The sequence below is a fragment of the Lygodium microphyllum genome, chromosome 18, assembly GCF_053477565.2.
Source record: "Lygodium microphyllum isolate KBCC chromosome 18, Lygodium_microphyllum_v1.1.10, whole genome shotgun sequence".
Taxonomy (NCBI): domain Eukaryota; kingdom Viridiplantae; phylum Streptophyta; class Polypodiopsida; order Schizaeales; family Lygodiaceae; genus Lygodium; species Lygodium microphyllum.
In genome coordinates, this window is record NC_141152.1 from 15,756,439 (window position 1) to 15,771,693 (window position 15,255).

Below are 15,255 nucleotides of genomic sequence, written 5' to 3' on the forward strand. Positions count from 1 at the left end.
TCAATGCCGTATTCTGCTCCCATGTTTGCTTCTACCCCTATTATTTCTTTTCTTCCTCAGCCAGTTTCTTGGCCTATGCCAGTGCCTACTGTTTCTACTCCTCCTGTTCCTCCTATTCCAAGACCGATGCCTACTCCTTCTGCTCCAAAACCATCCGCTCCGTTGGTTCCTTCCTCTCTTGATGACATAATCAAAGGTATAATGGATTTGACACTGGAGTCAGTTAAAGCAGAATTAGTGGAAAAATTGAAAGAGCAGTTTGCTTCGACTGCGCCTACTATTTCTTCTAGTGCTCCTATTGCACCTAGGAGTGCTCCTAGTGCACCGAGAAGAGATCCAAGATGTATTTGGTGTGATAGTACAGACCATCAGCATTGCAGGGATTGTGAATCTTTTCAAGATGCAAGGAGGAAGAATTTGGTATTTTGGGGACAAGATGGCAAGATCTGGTTGACTGAAATAGGAGCTCCGCTTGCTACCAATTTTGGGAAAGGCAGAATGAAGAAATTAGTAGATGATATGGCTGTGCGTACTTCTTATGTGGCAGCTAGAGGAGATGCTTCTGCATATGGAGTCCAGATTGAGAAAGGATCAGAGAATCAGTCAACATTATGGACCTATGCTATGGAGACGGCAAACAAAGGGAAAATTCAGTAGACTGTTTTGACTAGTGCAGGTTCTAGCATCAGATGTGAGACAGGTTGGGATTCGCCTGTTGACAGGTACACTATTTATGCCTACTTGGCTAAATCTCAGGGAGCAGATGTACTTGTTGAGGAGAAACGTAAGAGGGATGAAGAGAATCCAAATGCAGCTAAAAAGACTAGAGGGGGTGAGTTTGTTACTCCACCTACTGCAGGGCCACCTTTGAGACCAGGGCCAAAACGACAGATGGAAGATGCTCAAAAGAAAGAAAAGAGGCAAGAGCCTAGAGAGAGAAAGAAACCATGGTTTAGATTGATGTCCGATATTGAGACATCTACGGATATGAAGAAAATCTTTAATGATAAGATACTTGGCAGTGAGCTGACTTTTACGATTTATGAGGTTTTGGGCATCTCAAAAAGAGAGTTTCAAGATCAGTTCCAAGAAGTCCTGAAGAGGAAAAGACATGCATTGCTACTACTGATACACAGGGAGTTTTGATTGGGGAGTTGGATGAGGATGAGGATGAGGTTATGGTTGAGAATGCTTCTGTTTTTCCGCAGACAGGGAAGAGGGTTCAACCTATGCATTATGTTGAAACTGATGAGCCTATCTTGGTACCGTGTAGTCACTTTTCGCGGAGTCATTGGGCTAGGGTAACTACAGAAACAATGGTAAAAACTGGAGAGAAACAGGTGCCTTATGTTGCTTTGGTGGATCATGGTTCAGAGATTAATCTCATAGTTTGTGGAGTTTATGAAAGTATAGATGGCCTATGGATGCTGAGCATGGGTGGCGTATGAGAGCCGCTAACAATACTGCAGGTGATTTGTATGCTGCGTGTCCTAGTGTCAGGATTTCTATTGGAGATGTAGAGGAGGATTTCCATTTCTTTGTGCAGGATTCATGCTCTTATCCCATAATTCTTGGACAGCCATTCATCACAGAGATGCGCATGGAAATAAAAGTAATGGATGATGGATCTGCTTATGCACGGATTCGTAGTAAAGATGGTATGAGAGCAGTCCAGTTTATGATTGTGTGTGTAAACCATGCAAGAAACAGAGATACTCTCCGAGATGCACCTTTGCCCACTGTGAGGGATTCGGGTTTTCATTAGGTACCACTGTTCCGCGAGATGACGGTGGTACAGAGCAGAGGAGATTAGAGTTCTCGTCTCCTGGCAGCAGTGTTTTCTCCTCCAATTTTGTTGGAATTTTAGCAAACATTTCGATGAGTTATCAGAAGATTTCTAAGTTGCCTAGAGCTGCCAGGCAGTACATATGCAGGAAGGAGAAATATTTGAAAAATGTAGGTGTTTTAGAGGATGATGAGCATATAGATGGGATGTATGATAGTATGGTTTGTGTAGATACGATGACAGAGATGGAAAATATGCTGAAAGCTGATATGCAGAGTTGTTACAGTAATGTATCAGTGCAGTCCCTATGAAATTTCAGATTTTGTGTCACAGATAGAGTCAGAGGCTGAGGTGACTCAGCAAAAAGTATTGAGTGCTGAAGAAATTTAGCAAACAGAGTTTCCGGTTGATTACGATCAGCCTACAGAGACACAGAGGGCTGAAAACTTTCAGCCAACAGAGTTTACTGTTGAAATATTTCAGCATCCAGAGTTTAGGACTGTTCCTATGCAGTCCATAGAGCATAGGGCAGAGGATATTCAGCCACCACCAGAGTGCAGAATTGCTGATTTATAGCAAGATTTGAGTAATACAGAGGATCATAATGAAGCCAAGGTTGACACGAAATACAAGACTATGGATAAGAAGGTGAAGCCGGTAGCTGTACCACTTCCACCTAACAGCGATCAGCAAATAGAGAGGGCTGCCAAACAGCCAATTTTGAGGAATCTAGAGTATATATGCCATAAATTTTCAGCAGAGATCCTTGCTGAATTAAAAATTGGAAATTGTGATTTCTTGCTACCTTCAGAGAAGAAATGCTTTCAGGATATGCTTGAGCGACATGGAAGGGGGTTTGCTTTTTTCTCGCATGAGATTGGATGTGTGAATCCAGATATTGTTGCCCCTATGGTGATCTTTACTAGGAAACCTTCACCTGAGAAGGTGGATGCTATAGACAAGATTACGAAGTATTGTTCTACCACTTCAGGGGTACGGAGATTCATTGGAGCCTGTGTGTTTTACATGATTTGGATACCCCATTTTGCACACATAGCAGATTATTTATATCAGTTGTTTCGAAAGAGGCAGAATTTTTTTGGGATGAGAGCCACACTAGAGCCATGCAGAAATTGAAGAAGTTATTGCAGAAATTTCGGAAGATGGTGAAAAGATGGTTTGGGCCATACATAGTCAGACATGTCTTTGACAATGCAACATATGAGCTGACAGAATTGGATGGGACAGTGCTTAGAGTGCCCATTGCAGGAAAAAGAATCAAGATTTTCAAGAAAAGAGATGACGAGGATTATGCATTGGAAGAATTTGCAAGAGAAGAGCAACGAGAAGAAACTCCAGTAGAAGAGACAGATGATATGACAGATAATCTTGCTGATATACCGGAAATACACAATGAAGAGATTGATCTGTTCGTGGATCTTGACAATAATGATCATGGGTAGTTGGCCCATCTAGAGGATGCACAGGATCAGAGGGGGTGGATATCGTACTGCTGCGCATCCGAGGTGTGGAATCCACCAAAAAGTTGTGTGTGTGCCATTTGTTACTTTATACATACTTAGTCGTTGTGTTTGCATTTTTGTTCTGTGTGGGCAGTATAGTGGAGAGGGGTTTGGAGCAAGAGGAACTTATTTGTAATGCTCTAGTTGGCATGTATGTCAAGTATGGAAACCTACCAGATGCTGATGCTTGCAGAAATATTCATCTAGACATATTTATTGAGAATACCATGATCTCTATGTACGACAAGTGTGGAAGCATTGCGAACGCAGAGATTGTGTTTGATGACTTATCAAGTTCGGATGTTGTCTCATGGACTGCAATGCTCACCACTTATGTAGAGCTAGACCAAGGGGAGAAGGCACTTCAGTTTTACAGACATATGTGGTCGGGCTTCAAGCATGTGGCATTCTAACATAGAAGGATAAAGCCATGGCTGAGACAGGACAGTTGAGCAGAGCAATAGCACTGATCATAGGGCAAGCATTGGATTCGGACGCACAAAGTAAAGGTTGAGCATAGACGACCTCATGCCATTGCTTGGGAGGGTGTGATAGAGGAAGCAGAATATTAGCTTGGTGCTAATTTAATAGATACTCCAAAGTTCAAATGGGGGAACTTGGAGGATGAAGATATCACAGAAAATGTTTTGCCTGGAGTTCAACTAGAAAAGCATGTGGAGAATTCCTTTGACAGCATGCTTGTCGGTAGTGAAGATTCTACAATACTTTTAGGAGGAGGAAAACAAAGCTCTACAAAGGGGTTGAATGGATTAAAATGTGAGGATACCAGAAAACCATTCTTGGATTATGACCACATATGTGATATCAACACCCCCTGTGGATTCCAGGACCCAGATATTGTCGCAAGTTGCAATAAACCTGACCCAACCAAAAGTGAATTTACAGAGCACACTGCAGAGGTAAATGTTTGTGAATCATCCTCTATTCCTGAAGATACCAACAGTCTGATGCATTCACGTGAAGAAAAGGATGAACCACCTGATGAGGTGACAGAAAACATCTCTAATCAAACAGATACTTCAGAGTTGTCTGTGGATCCCAGCTCCAGCAAGATGTCCACAATGACTTGAAAGGCAAGAGAACAGTCACCTCAACAGGAGACTATGCAGTCTTCTCTTGAGAATGTCAATCAAAATGCAGATGAAAAGAGAACTTTGAATGAGAGAACTTTGGAATTCAGTGTAGCAGCAAGCATGCTGATGGAAAGATTTGAGGAAACTGAGTCAGGTGAAAGTAAAGAAAGGTTTCAGCAACGACTTTGGTGCTATCTGTTTGAGAACTTGAATAGGGCATTGACAAATTTTGATACTTATCACATGGACAAAATTCTCAATTCATGGTGCCCTGTCGTTTCCAATCAGGTGTTCCTGAGTTGCTGGTGTGTCAGAGCATACAAGATTGTAGCTATAGATTTGTAGCGCTTAGGGAGCTGGCCAGATGCCCAATATGTTTCTGTTAGGCTACCTGCACTTGTTACAGCATATGCTGAAATTGGCCCACTTTCCTGGGGAAAAAGGGGCTGCTTTTCTAGAAAAAGGGGAACTTGCTTTTGTATCAAGTGGAAGGAAGCTCGAAAGGGGGAAGAAAAAGAAGAAAATAGAAAAGCAGAATGAGGAGCTAATATGAAAGCAATATGCACAGAATCAGGATGATGAAGGGCATTGAGAGAGAGACGCATGAAGGTTGTTGCAAATTCTACGTCAGCTACATTCCTACGTGTTGTTGGTAGTGAACTATACAGAAGTACCTTGGAGATGGACCAAAGCTGGTCAGAGAGATTTTTAGAGTTGCCGATGACCTTTCCCCATCAATAGTTTTCATTGATGAGATTGATGCTGTTGGTACCAAGCGCTATGATGCACATTTGGGAGGTGAACGCGAGATTCAGCGGACTATGCTGGAACTTCATAACCAGCTTGATGAGTTCAATCTCCAGCTCTGCCAGCGTGTGATATTCCAATCTGTTACAGCATTGTCACCATGGACCCCTACAAGTTCCGCCCGTCCAGTGCTTACAACTCCCCCTTCTTCACCATAAACTCTGGTGCTCCAGTATGGAACAACAACTCATCCTTGACTGTCAGCGCCAGAGGTCCTATTCTTCTGGAGGACTATCACCTGGTTGAAAAGCTTGCTCAGTTTGACCGTGAGAGGATTCCTGAACGTGTTGTCCACGCCAGAGGTGCCAGCGCAAAGGGCTTCTTTGAAGTGACTCATGATATTTCACACCTCACATGTGCAGATTTCCTACGTGCTCTTGGTGTGCAGACACCATTAACTGTCAGGTTTTCAACTGTGATTCATGAGCGGGGCAGTCCTGAGATGCGGTTTTGCTGTGAAATTCTACACTAGAGAAGGAAACTTTGACATGGTTGGCAATAACTTTCTGGTGTTCCTGACATAGTGAAAAAGGGGTCACTTATTCAAACCTGCTGCTGCAGATCTAGAACCAGTGTATTGACTTGGGCAATCTATATCATTTTGTAAAAGGTGGAAAGGGCCATTGTAGCTGAGTGAACAGTACTTCCTGATTACAAGTTTACTTTTGGGTGAATACTCCAGATCTCACATTAGAGTCCTCCATAGGCTGGTCAGCATAGGGGAGGCTAGAAGGATTATGGAGGTTGTTGAGTCTGAATAGCAGTGTCAATCAAGGTACTACATTGATCTGGATGCATCATCATGCAAGATTCGGGAAGCTATTTAGAAGCAAATGCAGTGTCTGAGGTGATCAGAGTTTATCATGCAATATTCAGAGGTTTTTGATGTGGGAGAGGGGATCACCATAGACTTGGAGTTGATCCAGTACAATGGTGTGGAAGAGATTCTTGTAAATTGGATTTGCCAGTCATTCCCTTTTCTTACCAGCCTATTTTACGAGGAATATCACCACAGAGTAGCCAGCAGAGGAGAGTATAATATCCTTGATGCAATTGCTCGTTTGACCATGCAGTGTCATGCGAATTAGAGTTCTGTATTGGATCGCATCTAGCACCTACAGATGTTTCTCAGATTAAGATTTAGTACTAAACCTCTTCAAGAAGGCTGGAAGGCCAACTATTTTCCGCATTCTCATGTATGTTGGAGTTTGTGACATCCAGTATTAATCAGCTTTGCGAAACTTACAAGAGCCATGTGCGGATGCCATAATCCATTCGTATTGTAATGTTGTCATGAAAATTGAAGGATTAACCGACTTTTCCATGGAAGATGCTCCCCATAATCACATGTCCAAGATGTCTCTTTGCGATTTACAGTGGAATGTACTGGTTTAACAGGGTGAAAACATGCCATGTGCTTGAAATGTTGCTAATATTGATGGGGAGGAAGGTGCTACGCTTGTAGAGGCAGTAGCTCTTTACGTATTACTAGAGGAAGAACCCAAAAGGATTGGTGAAGACCCTGTAGTTGGGAGCTTGGCAAATCTATTACTGCTCACAAATCCTCTCATCTTACTTATTCATATGATTGATCTTCTATCCTGAAATTAGTCAAGGTCCTCTGTGGTCGTGACTTTGCTTTCGAAAACCCTTCGACAGTGCCTTCTTTAACCTTCACACATATGTGGGATGCTCTAAATCCTCATGACTTGCTCGCTGCTCCATATACACTTGTTCTTGCAGTTCACCATGCAAGAAGGCATTCTTAACACCCATTTGCTGCAAACTCCAACCTTTGGCTGCTGCCAAGGAATCACATACCTAACAGTTGCCATCCTAGCAATTGGACTAAATATCTCGTCATAATCTATGCCATATGTTTGAGCATAGCCTTTTGCAACTAGCCTAGCCTTATACTTGCTAACTGAACCGTCTGCATTATGCGTGGCTTTGTAAACCCACTTACAGCCAATAGCTTTCTTACCCTTAGGTAAGGTTATCAAATCCCAAGTCTTATTGGCTTCTAATGCAGCCATCTCCTCATCCATTGCTGCATCCCAATGAGCATGACCAACAACATCCTCAAAACAAGTGGGCTCAACATCCTCAACTAGTTTCACCATATAAGCATAATGGTGAGCTGTATAACCTTCAAAACTAAATCTTTTAATAGGGTATCTGACCGTGCTAGATCTATGTGCCACTGGATCACTCAATGGAGCCTTTACATTACTATGAGCTCTCTGTACACCTGGTGTCCTGATGATTGAAGGAATGCCAAGCTCATAATCCAAACTCTCCGAACCACTAGAATCTCTATCAAATCCCAAATGACTGGTAGATGCATCATTACCATCCAACACTTTGTTCTTTCATTTGTCCTTCCCTACAACACTTATAGATCCACTTGAAGATATGGGGCTACTCCTTAGTCTCCCAGACCAAGAGCTCACTATAGGTGTAGTACCAGATGATGTTTCTGGTCCACTAAGACTCCGTGATTCTTGTTTATCTTTCTGCACATAGTTGTCCTGATCATTATCATCATCCAAAACATAACCAGCAGGTGTATACCAACTTTCCATCTCATCAAAGATAACATCCCTGCTCACTCTAAACTCACCTGTGACAGGGTTATAACAACTATACTTTTTCTGCTCTAAAGAGTATACAATTAAAACACATTTTTCTACCTTTGGAACAAGCTTCTTCTGTAGCTCATCTGGCACATGAACGTATGCAACACAACCAAATATCTTCAAGTGCGATACATCAAGCTTCTTGCCACAGCAAAGCATTCTTCAGGAGTCATCCCATGAACTGCAGTTGTGGGAGTTCTATTCATAATGTAAATAGCAGTATGGACAGTCTCAGATCTTTTCAGCCATCATTAATGCCCGTACAACTTCTGCAATATGCCTGTTTTTTCTTTTTGCAACACCATTTTGTTGTGGGGTATACCTGACATGAAATGGCAAGACAGATCCTTCGTTTAAGGTGATATAGTCTTCATTCGCATAGTCCAAAGAAGAGTTCCCTATCCTTGGGTGAATGCAAAAAGCTAAGCCCAAGGTATTGTGGAGCCTACAAGATTCTCAAGTGCCTAGGGCCTAATGCTTATAAACTGCAACTCCCTGAAAACCTAAAAGTTCATAATGTATTCCATATCAATTTATTGAAAAAGTATGTGCCTAACCCTAGCCACGTGCTTGATGATCAACAAGTTGTAATGCCGAGCCAAGGAGTCCTTGAGCTATGGCCTAATAGGATCTTAGATGTAAGGGATAGGCATTTGAGATCCAGGACCCTGAGAGAATACATCATCCAGTGGAAAGATTACCCCGAAGAGGATGCCACTTGGATGGATGAAAGTACTCTCAACCAACAATACCCCCAGATCTTCTCGAGATGAGGACGTCTTGATTCCTCTAAGGGGGAGAGAATGTAATATTTCCACAACAAAATATTAAAAGACCCTGGATCCCGCGCAAAAGGAATCTGAAGTAATCTCCCGCAACCAAGAAATACTGGCCTAAGTGCACCATCCTCATGCATTAACAATACCAGCCCCGCGTTGTGCATAGGAAACCGTGGCTCAAAACCGTAGGCCTTTGTGGGAACTCCCCTTCAAGGGAGAAAAGTGATAATGATTTAATTGCAAATTTTTTTACATTAACTCCCTCTCCTTCACCCATTGCATGGCGGGAGGGAGTGTGAGTAGGAGATTGTGGAGGGGTATGGGAGGAGGATATGCAAATAGCCACCTGTGTGGCCATGCCCCCCACCCCCACCTTATATATGAACCCCCCCTCCCAAGCTTGAAAGGGGGAGGGGTATCCTGAGAAGCTTTTGTCGCCTATCTGCCTACCGCCATCGGACTGCTGCCGCCGCTGTCTACGCCACGCCGCATGGCTGCTGCTGCCCCCATCATCATCATCATCATCATCACCAACACACGTAATCTCCCTGTTATCCAGAAGATTGAGAAGCTTCTATTGAAGCTGCTTCTATTGAAGCTTCTCTAGGCCAAGTTCACCCCTACTCGGTTTTTATTAAACCGTGTTTTGCAAGGCCCATTTCCTATGCAAGGAAGGAGATCTCGGGCAGTAGTGACTTCGTAACGCGTAAGAGAGCCAAGGGAGAGTTCGCTGAGTCGAAGTTTACTTCGTCAATGGCCCCTAAGAAAAAGTTGAGAGGAGCGCACATGGGAGCTTCCACCCAAAGTGCGAGAGTGGACAACGCCCCGATTTTGAATGCCCAGGTTCCGAAAAATATTCCTGCATGGAAAGGATGCACAAAGCATGTTTTAACTCACATAGGAAACTTAAATGCATTGGAAAATTTATATATTCATTCGATTTACAAAGTTCAGTTGCATGATGAGTACTTGTATTTGCTTGCACTTCCATGGTCATAGTTGCATTTTTGAACGTATGATGCATAAGTTAAAAGATGGAATTGTGCAAAGGCGTCCTTGTTGCATCACGCAAAGGACAGGGCATATAACACATAATGCACTTATGTAATAATTTCCTGGTTGTAAGATAATCATAGACGATCATTAAATGATGTCTAAATAGTTGCAATGTATGGAAAAGATTTATGAACTTTGCAAATCGCATGCGATGTTAGTTACATTCTAGGTTGGGTTAAGCGATAAAGGAAGGATTAAATCAATGATGGATTCACATCTTCATTAAAATACTAAAGCTTGAATTCGATGCATAAAACGTAGGGTTTATAAGAATAGCTCTGAATGTCAATTAATATCGCATAGGGCAAGGAAAAGAAAGATCACTATAGATCCTATAGTTGCATAAAGGCAAAAGGTCTATGGTCTTGAAATTGCATATTCGCATGGAATGATACATCTCACACATCTTGCAGTTACTTACATCTTTTAGGGAAAGTACTTGCAAGTTTAGGAGAAAGTATTTTCATCTTTAAAAGGAAGATCATCTTTAATCGTGGGTTAGATCAACTAAGTAAATTGCGTGTAATTGAGTAGTTTACATGAAATCCATAAAGATATGATTAGTTAGCATATGACGGTCATCTCAATGTGCTAGGTAGAGTTAAGCTACGATAAAATTCTGCTTAGTATCGCACTTGGGATGCCAATTAAATATTTTCGATCTCAAAAGTTCTACCCACATTCACGAAATGTTAGGGTTATCAAATCACCCACGTAAGATTGATCTAGGGTTCTCACCCTAAGAATTAGTTGACCAAATGCTAGACCTCCACAAGGAATTTAGGAGCCCTAGGGCCAAAACGTTTATCGGCCTAGTAGGGTTAGGATTTAAATTGGGTCAAGATGACTCCCAAGCCCTTATCTTGATCAAAGGTATTCTTGATCAAGAAAGACCATACAAAGAAAGATATAATCCCACAAGTCAGATACTGACACCTATCTCGTGCTACAAGCTGCAATATCGTATGCTCTTATGTCTAAATCACAAAATAGTACCGCTACACCTTAGACCAAGGTTGGCAAGTTCTAATTACAAATTAGCTTCTTTGAGAATTGATTAGTTGCCCTACTACAACACTCCCTGTTGGGAACTGTCTTGTTGAGTTTAGGGCAGTAGTGAATTGCCAAGAAGCAATTTTGCCAACCAAGTTAGGACAACGGGGTTGTCCACGATTGATTGACCATAATATAAGGAAACCTAAAGTATAGACAATTTGGGTCAAAAGGGTATAAACCCTAACCCAAGGAAAAAGGGGTAAACAAGCAACTTAGCTTACGAAACCCTTGGGATCTTTTCAAGTCGCGATTGATCCATGATCGAATGCTGGAAGTATTCGGGGAGAAGGAATCACACCTTAGCAGTTGGCCGTACAAACGACCACTGGAATGCTCATGATTGTACACTTAGGTGCACTCTTTGTACTTCTTTGCTCAAGAAACTAATTCAGGAAGAATAACTAATACTTCAGGTTAAAGAGCTTGGAGGGAGAGGTAGTTTCAGTTACCTCCGATTGTTTGCCTGACCCTATCTAAGGGGGTTGTTAGCTGCGCCGGGTACGTGGACCGAACCCACCGCCGCGAAAGGTCTCTCCGTGGGTGCTACTTGGAGCACGAGGACGCTTGGGTGCCAGGGGAGGCTCTGGCCGTAAATTCTTTACCTCCAGATCCTGCACAAGAGGTCGATGTGACTCGAGATGGGATCTCGAGGCCCGCATACTAGTCAACGGGCAGAACTTGGAATAGCGATTCCTGAGGATTGCTAGAATAGTCTTCGGGCAGGTTATTTGATGTATTCTAAAGACTGATATAAAGATCAAATGTTGAAAAAGGAACTTTCTTGACATTGTTTTTATGTGTCAGTGGGCTAAGTTACGTGAAGGAACCAGTGATTAATTGGTTAATTAAGGAAGTTGTTTTTGCTTGTCAAACTAAATGTGGTAGATAATTAGATAACTAAGCAACACGAGGAAAGTGTGGTGGACATGAATCTGGGTCCGTCCTACGGAAGGGTGGTCCTAGTTAGCCGGGAACTTTTCTCAAAGGAATTGACAGCAAGGTAACAATGACCTAGAATATATAGAGCTAGAGTCCCGATTTGTGCTATTTTAGGGGAACGGAATGGGACTATGCCTTAGGGACAGAGATCGAGCTTCGCATCCCTCTGGTTTCCCATTCTCCTTGAACCAAGTGTAGTATAAATCCGCTTCGACCCTGATGTTCTACGCAAAGTGGTTCATCTGGGGCTCGACGCTAGCTACCTCCTAGGATCTTGACTATTAGGAAAACCCTGATTCAGGTCAGTCCTAAGTGGAAACGACTAGATGCTTCCGCTTCGTGGCAGACTCGGGAAGACCTTGATCGCAAACCTCGTGACATTCCTTGTGAGTGCCAGGCGGCACTTTCTAGAATCTCTTCTCGATGGGCTGCCAAGACGTGTCCTACAAGTGGACAAGGGGACACGTTACAGAAGCCATAGGAGGAAATAAAAGAAATAATGACAAAGGAGGAACGAGCTGAGCTACTGAAGAGGGCCTAAAGAGAGTCCAAGAGGGCTGAAGAAGAGAGGAAAAGAAAAGAAGACCAAGAGGTGGAAGAGTGGAGGAGAAAGGAAGATGAAGAAATAGCCGAGGCTATGAACAGGTCAGTGGAGGAGAGTTTGGGTATAGAAGAGCTAGCCACCTTGAGTCCCCCGGAGGGAATGAGAGCCAAGTAGCAGTACCAAGGCCTTAGAAATTGAAGTAGTCCTGATAGTATCAGGCAAGGGAAAGGCCCCAATGCACCCCTCCCATCAATCTTCATGTCCTACGCTACGACCACCTTGAGTGTTCAAGATACCAGAGCTGCCATGGACACTAGCGAGTTAATGTCCATGATGCAATTTTTGGTAACGAAGATGCAAGATATAGCTCTAGATACGAGAGTAGGGGTCCCCACCGCAAGAGCTAAAAGACCACTGGCCATAGCCAACACTGAGTCAAGGAAGGTCCCAAGAGGCAGAAGCTAGAGGCCTCCATGACTACATCCCCCCCCACGATGCCCACAGCCACAAAATATGATGAGTATGTCAAAGAGATCCTAGCGTAGCTAGAAAGGGCCAAGGAGGAGACAAGAGTGGTAGGATATAAAAAAGAAAGGATTGCCCTAGAGTGGGAGGAACAAGGGAGACTCTAAAAACGATGTTTATCACTATCTTTGGTATCTTTGTGTATAAGGTGATGGCCTTTGGATTATGCAATGCACTTGGCTCAATGAATAGCTTATAAGACTTTTGGTGATATCTCCCCAGAGGAGTTAAAATTTTTTATCGATAATCTAGGGGCAGCAACTATAAGGGATAGACAGCTAATCATTTTAATGAAATATTTTGAGTATTGCAAGTAGTCTTGTATTGCTCTTAATCCACGAAAGTGCATCTTTGGGGGGGTGCCCTATGGGTTGTTATTAGGCCATGTGGTTAATTTGTTTAGTATTGTAACCGATCCTTAAAAGATAAAGGTCATAGTTGCTCCCAAGGAGTCCACCTATAATAAATTATCTATAAAACATGTGTTCAAAGGATAGTAAGAAACATGTATTTAAAATGACCCCTTTTACTTTACTAAACTTATGGATTTTTTCAAATTATAATTTAAAAAATCCATTTAGTAAATATAATCTTGTAAATTTTACTAAATATAATACACTTTCTTTTAAACTCACATGGTATCTTAAATGTTCTATAAGGTGGATTCCCCGGGTAGTCACTATGACTCCATTACACACTCCAAAAGAGGTATAAAGCTTTCTATCATCAATGGGATACTATCAAAGATTTATCAATGCATTGGGAGAAAGAACATTGCCATTGATAAACATGTTATCTTTTAATTATTTTTTTAATTGGAGTGAAGCATGTCAAGTATCTTTTGAGGATATGAAGCAAGAACTAGCAAAAGCGCTAGTCCTAAAAGCACCCAAAAGAGATGAGGTCCTCTATATGTTTTTAGCAAACAAAGTGATTGAGCAAGAAGATAGTACCTTTGTGTGGGAAATCAAAGTTTTTTGCCATCATTGTTTATAAATTCTGACAAGCATCCTTGTTGAGTTTAATGAAGAAGGTGAGATGGAGCTGTCAATTCATCCTCTAAATATGTTTAATTTTAACTATCATAATTGCGAATAGGGGAGTTCTTGATGGCTAGCTATGTAAACCCAGTGTGGACGTACACATTGTACTTTGATGGAGCGTCCAGGGGCCCTAATAAGAAAGGGACTGTTGGAGTAGTTATCCAAGATCCCCGACGCAGAGTTACAATGAAATTAGTAGTTTATCTCGGGTAGGATTTACTAACAACATGGTAGAGTATAAAGCCATAATTATGGGACTCAATATTGCGAAGAAAGGTGGTATTCGACGACTATTAGTAAAAGAGGATTCCCAACTGATCTGAAATCAACTAAATGGGACATACACAGTCCAGAATCCTCTCTTTCACATGTATCATCAAACTGCTATGACCCTACTTGATGAATTTGAGAGCGTATCTCTTCAGCTGATTCCATGTTCTTGGAATCAGTTTACGGATTCCCTAGCAAATTTTGCTTATGAAGAGGGCCCCTTCTTCAACTGTGGTCCTAGTCCGGATGTTGCTATTGATAATGAGACAATCCCTTGTCGTTTGTGGGAAATTTTAATAGTCCACACATTATATGGCAGGCGATGGTTGATATGGGTAATGCAAAGAGTGGCCAAGACCCATCTACCATTATTATCTTGGACCCATATGTTGATCAGACATGTTATGCATACGCCTCTTGCTCCATATGCAGGAGGGATGGGTCACAACTTGATGCATTTAGTTTAGGGCTGAGAGCCCTATTTTTCCCTTGGAATGGAGCATGTTTTCGCATATCTACATGTTCCAAGGAGGGATATATATGCACTGGTTTGCTTGATTTTTTTAAGGCCAAGAGGGCCAGTTGCTTTACGATTTTAATGTTTGATCTTATTAGACCAAGAGGGCTAGTTAGTTTGCATTAAAATGTGTTATTTCTTTAGGCCAAGAGTGCCAGTTGCTTTATGGTTTTAATGTTTGATCTCATTAGGCCAAGAGGGCTAGTTAGTTTTCAATAAAATGTGTTATTTCATTAGGCCAAGAGGGCCAGTTTCTTTACGGTTTTAATGTTTGATCTCATTAGGCCAAGAGAGCCAGTTAGTTTGCAGTAAAATGTGTTATTTCTTTAGGCCAAGAGGGCCCTATATCTGTTTGGTGCATGTGCGTTTAATGATTTTTTATTTTAGTGATTGCATCATACAGGTGTACGAAGTCGTTGGAGGGAGCCTTTGCTGCAGAGGAACTTCTTGTGGCCATTCCAAGTGGTTTCGTCCCCTTCCCGAGTCTTTCCCTTTTTCCCTTAAGCAATTAATGATATATGTGTATGTAAGGGGTACCTTATTTTTGTTTGTTGGGGACCGACAATCAAGGCATGAAGTCCCACATTTAGGTTAGCTATGTCTGTGGAAGGTCTATGTAGTCATTGCTTCCTATAAAGGCATTGTCAGGCACTAAAAAACCTGTTTTAGATGGGAGT

At 42.1% G+C, this 15,255-nt stretch overlaps 1 pseudogene; it reads left to right on the forward strand.

Moving 5' to 3' along the window:
* Positions 1 to 5,300: 5,300 nt before the first annotated feature.
* LOC148020622 (catalase pseudogene) lies at positions 5,301 to 14,956 on the forward strand (annotated as a pseudogene).
* Positions 14,957 to 15,255: the final 299 nt, after the last annotated feature.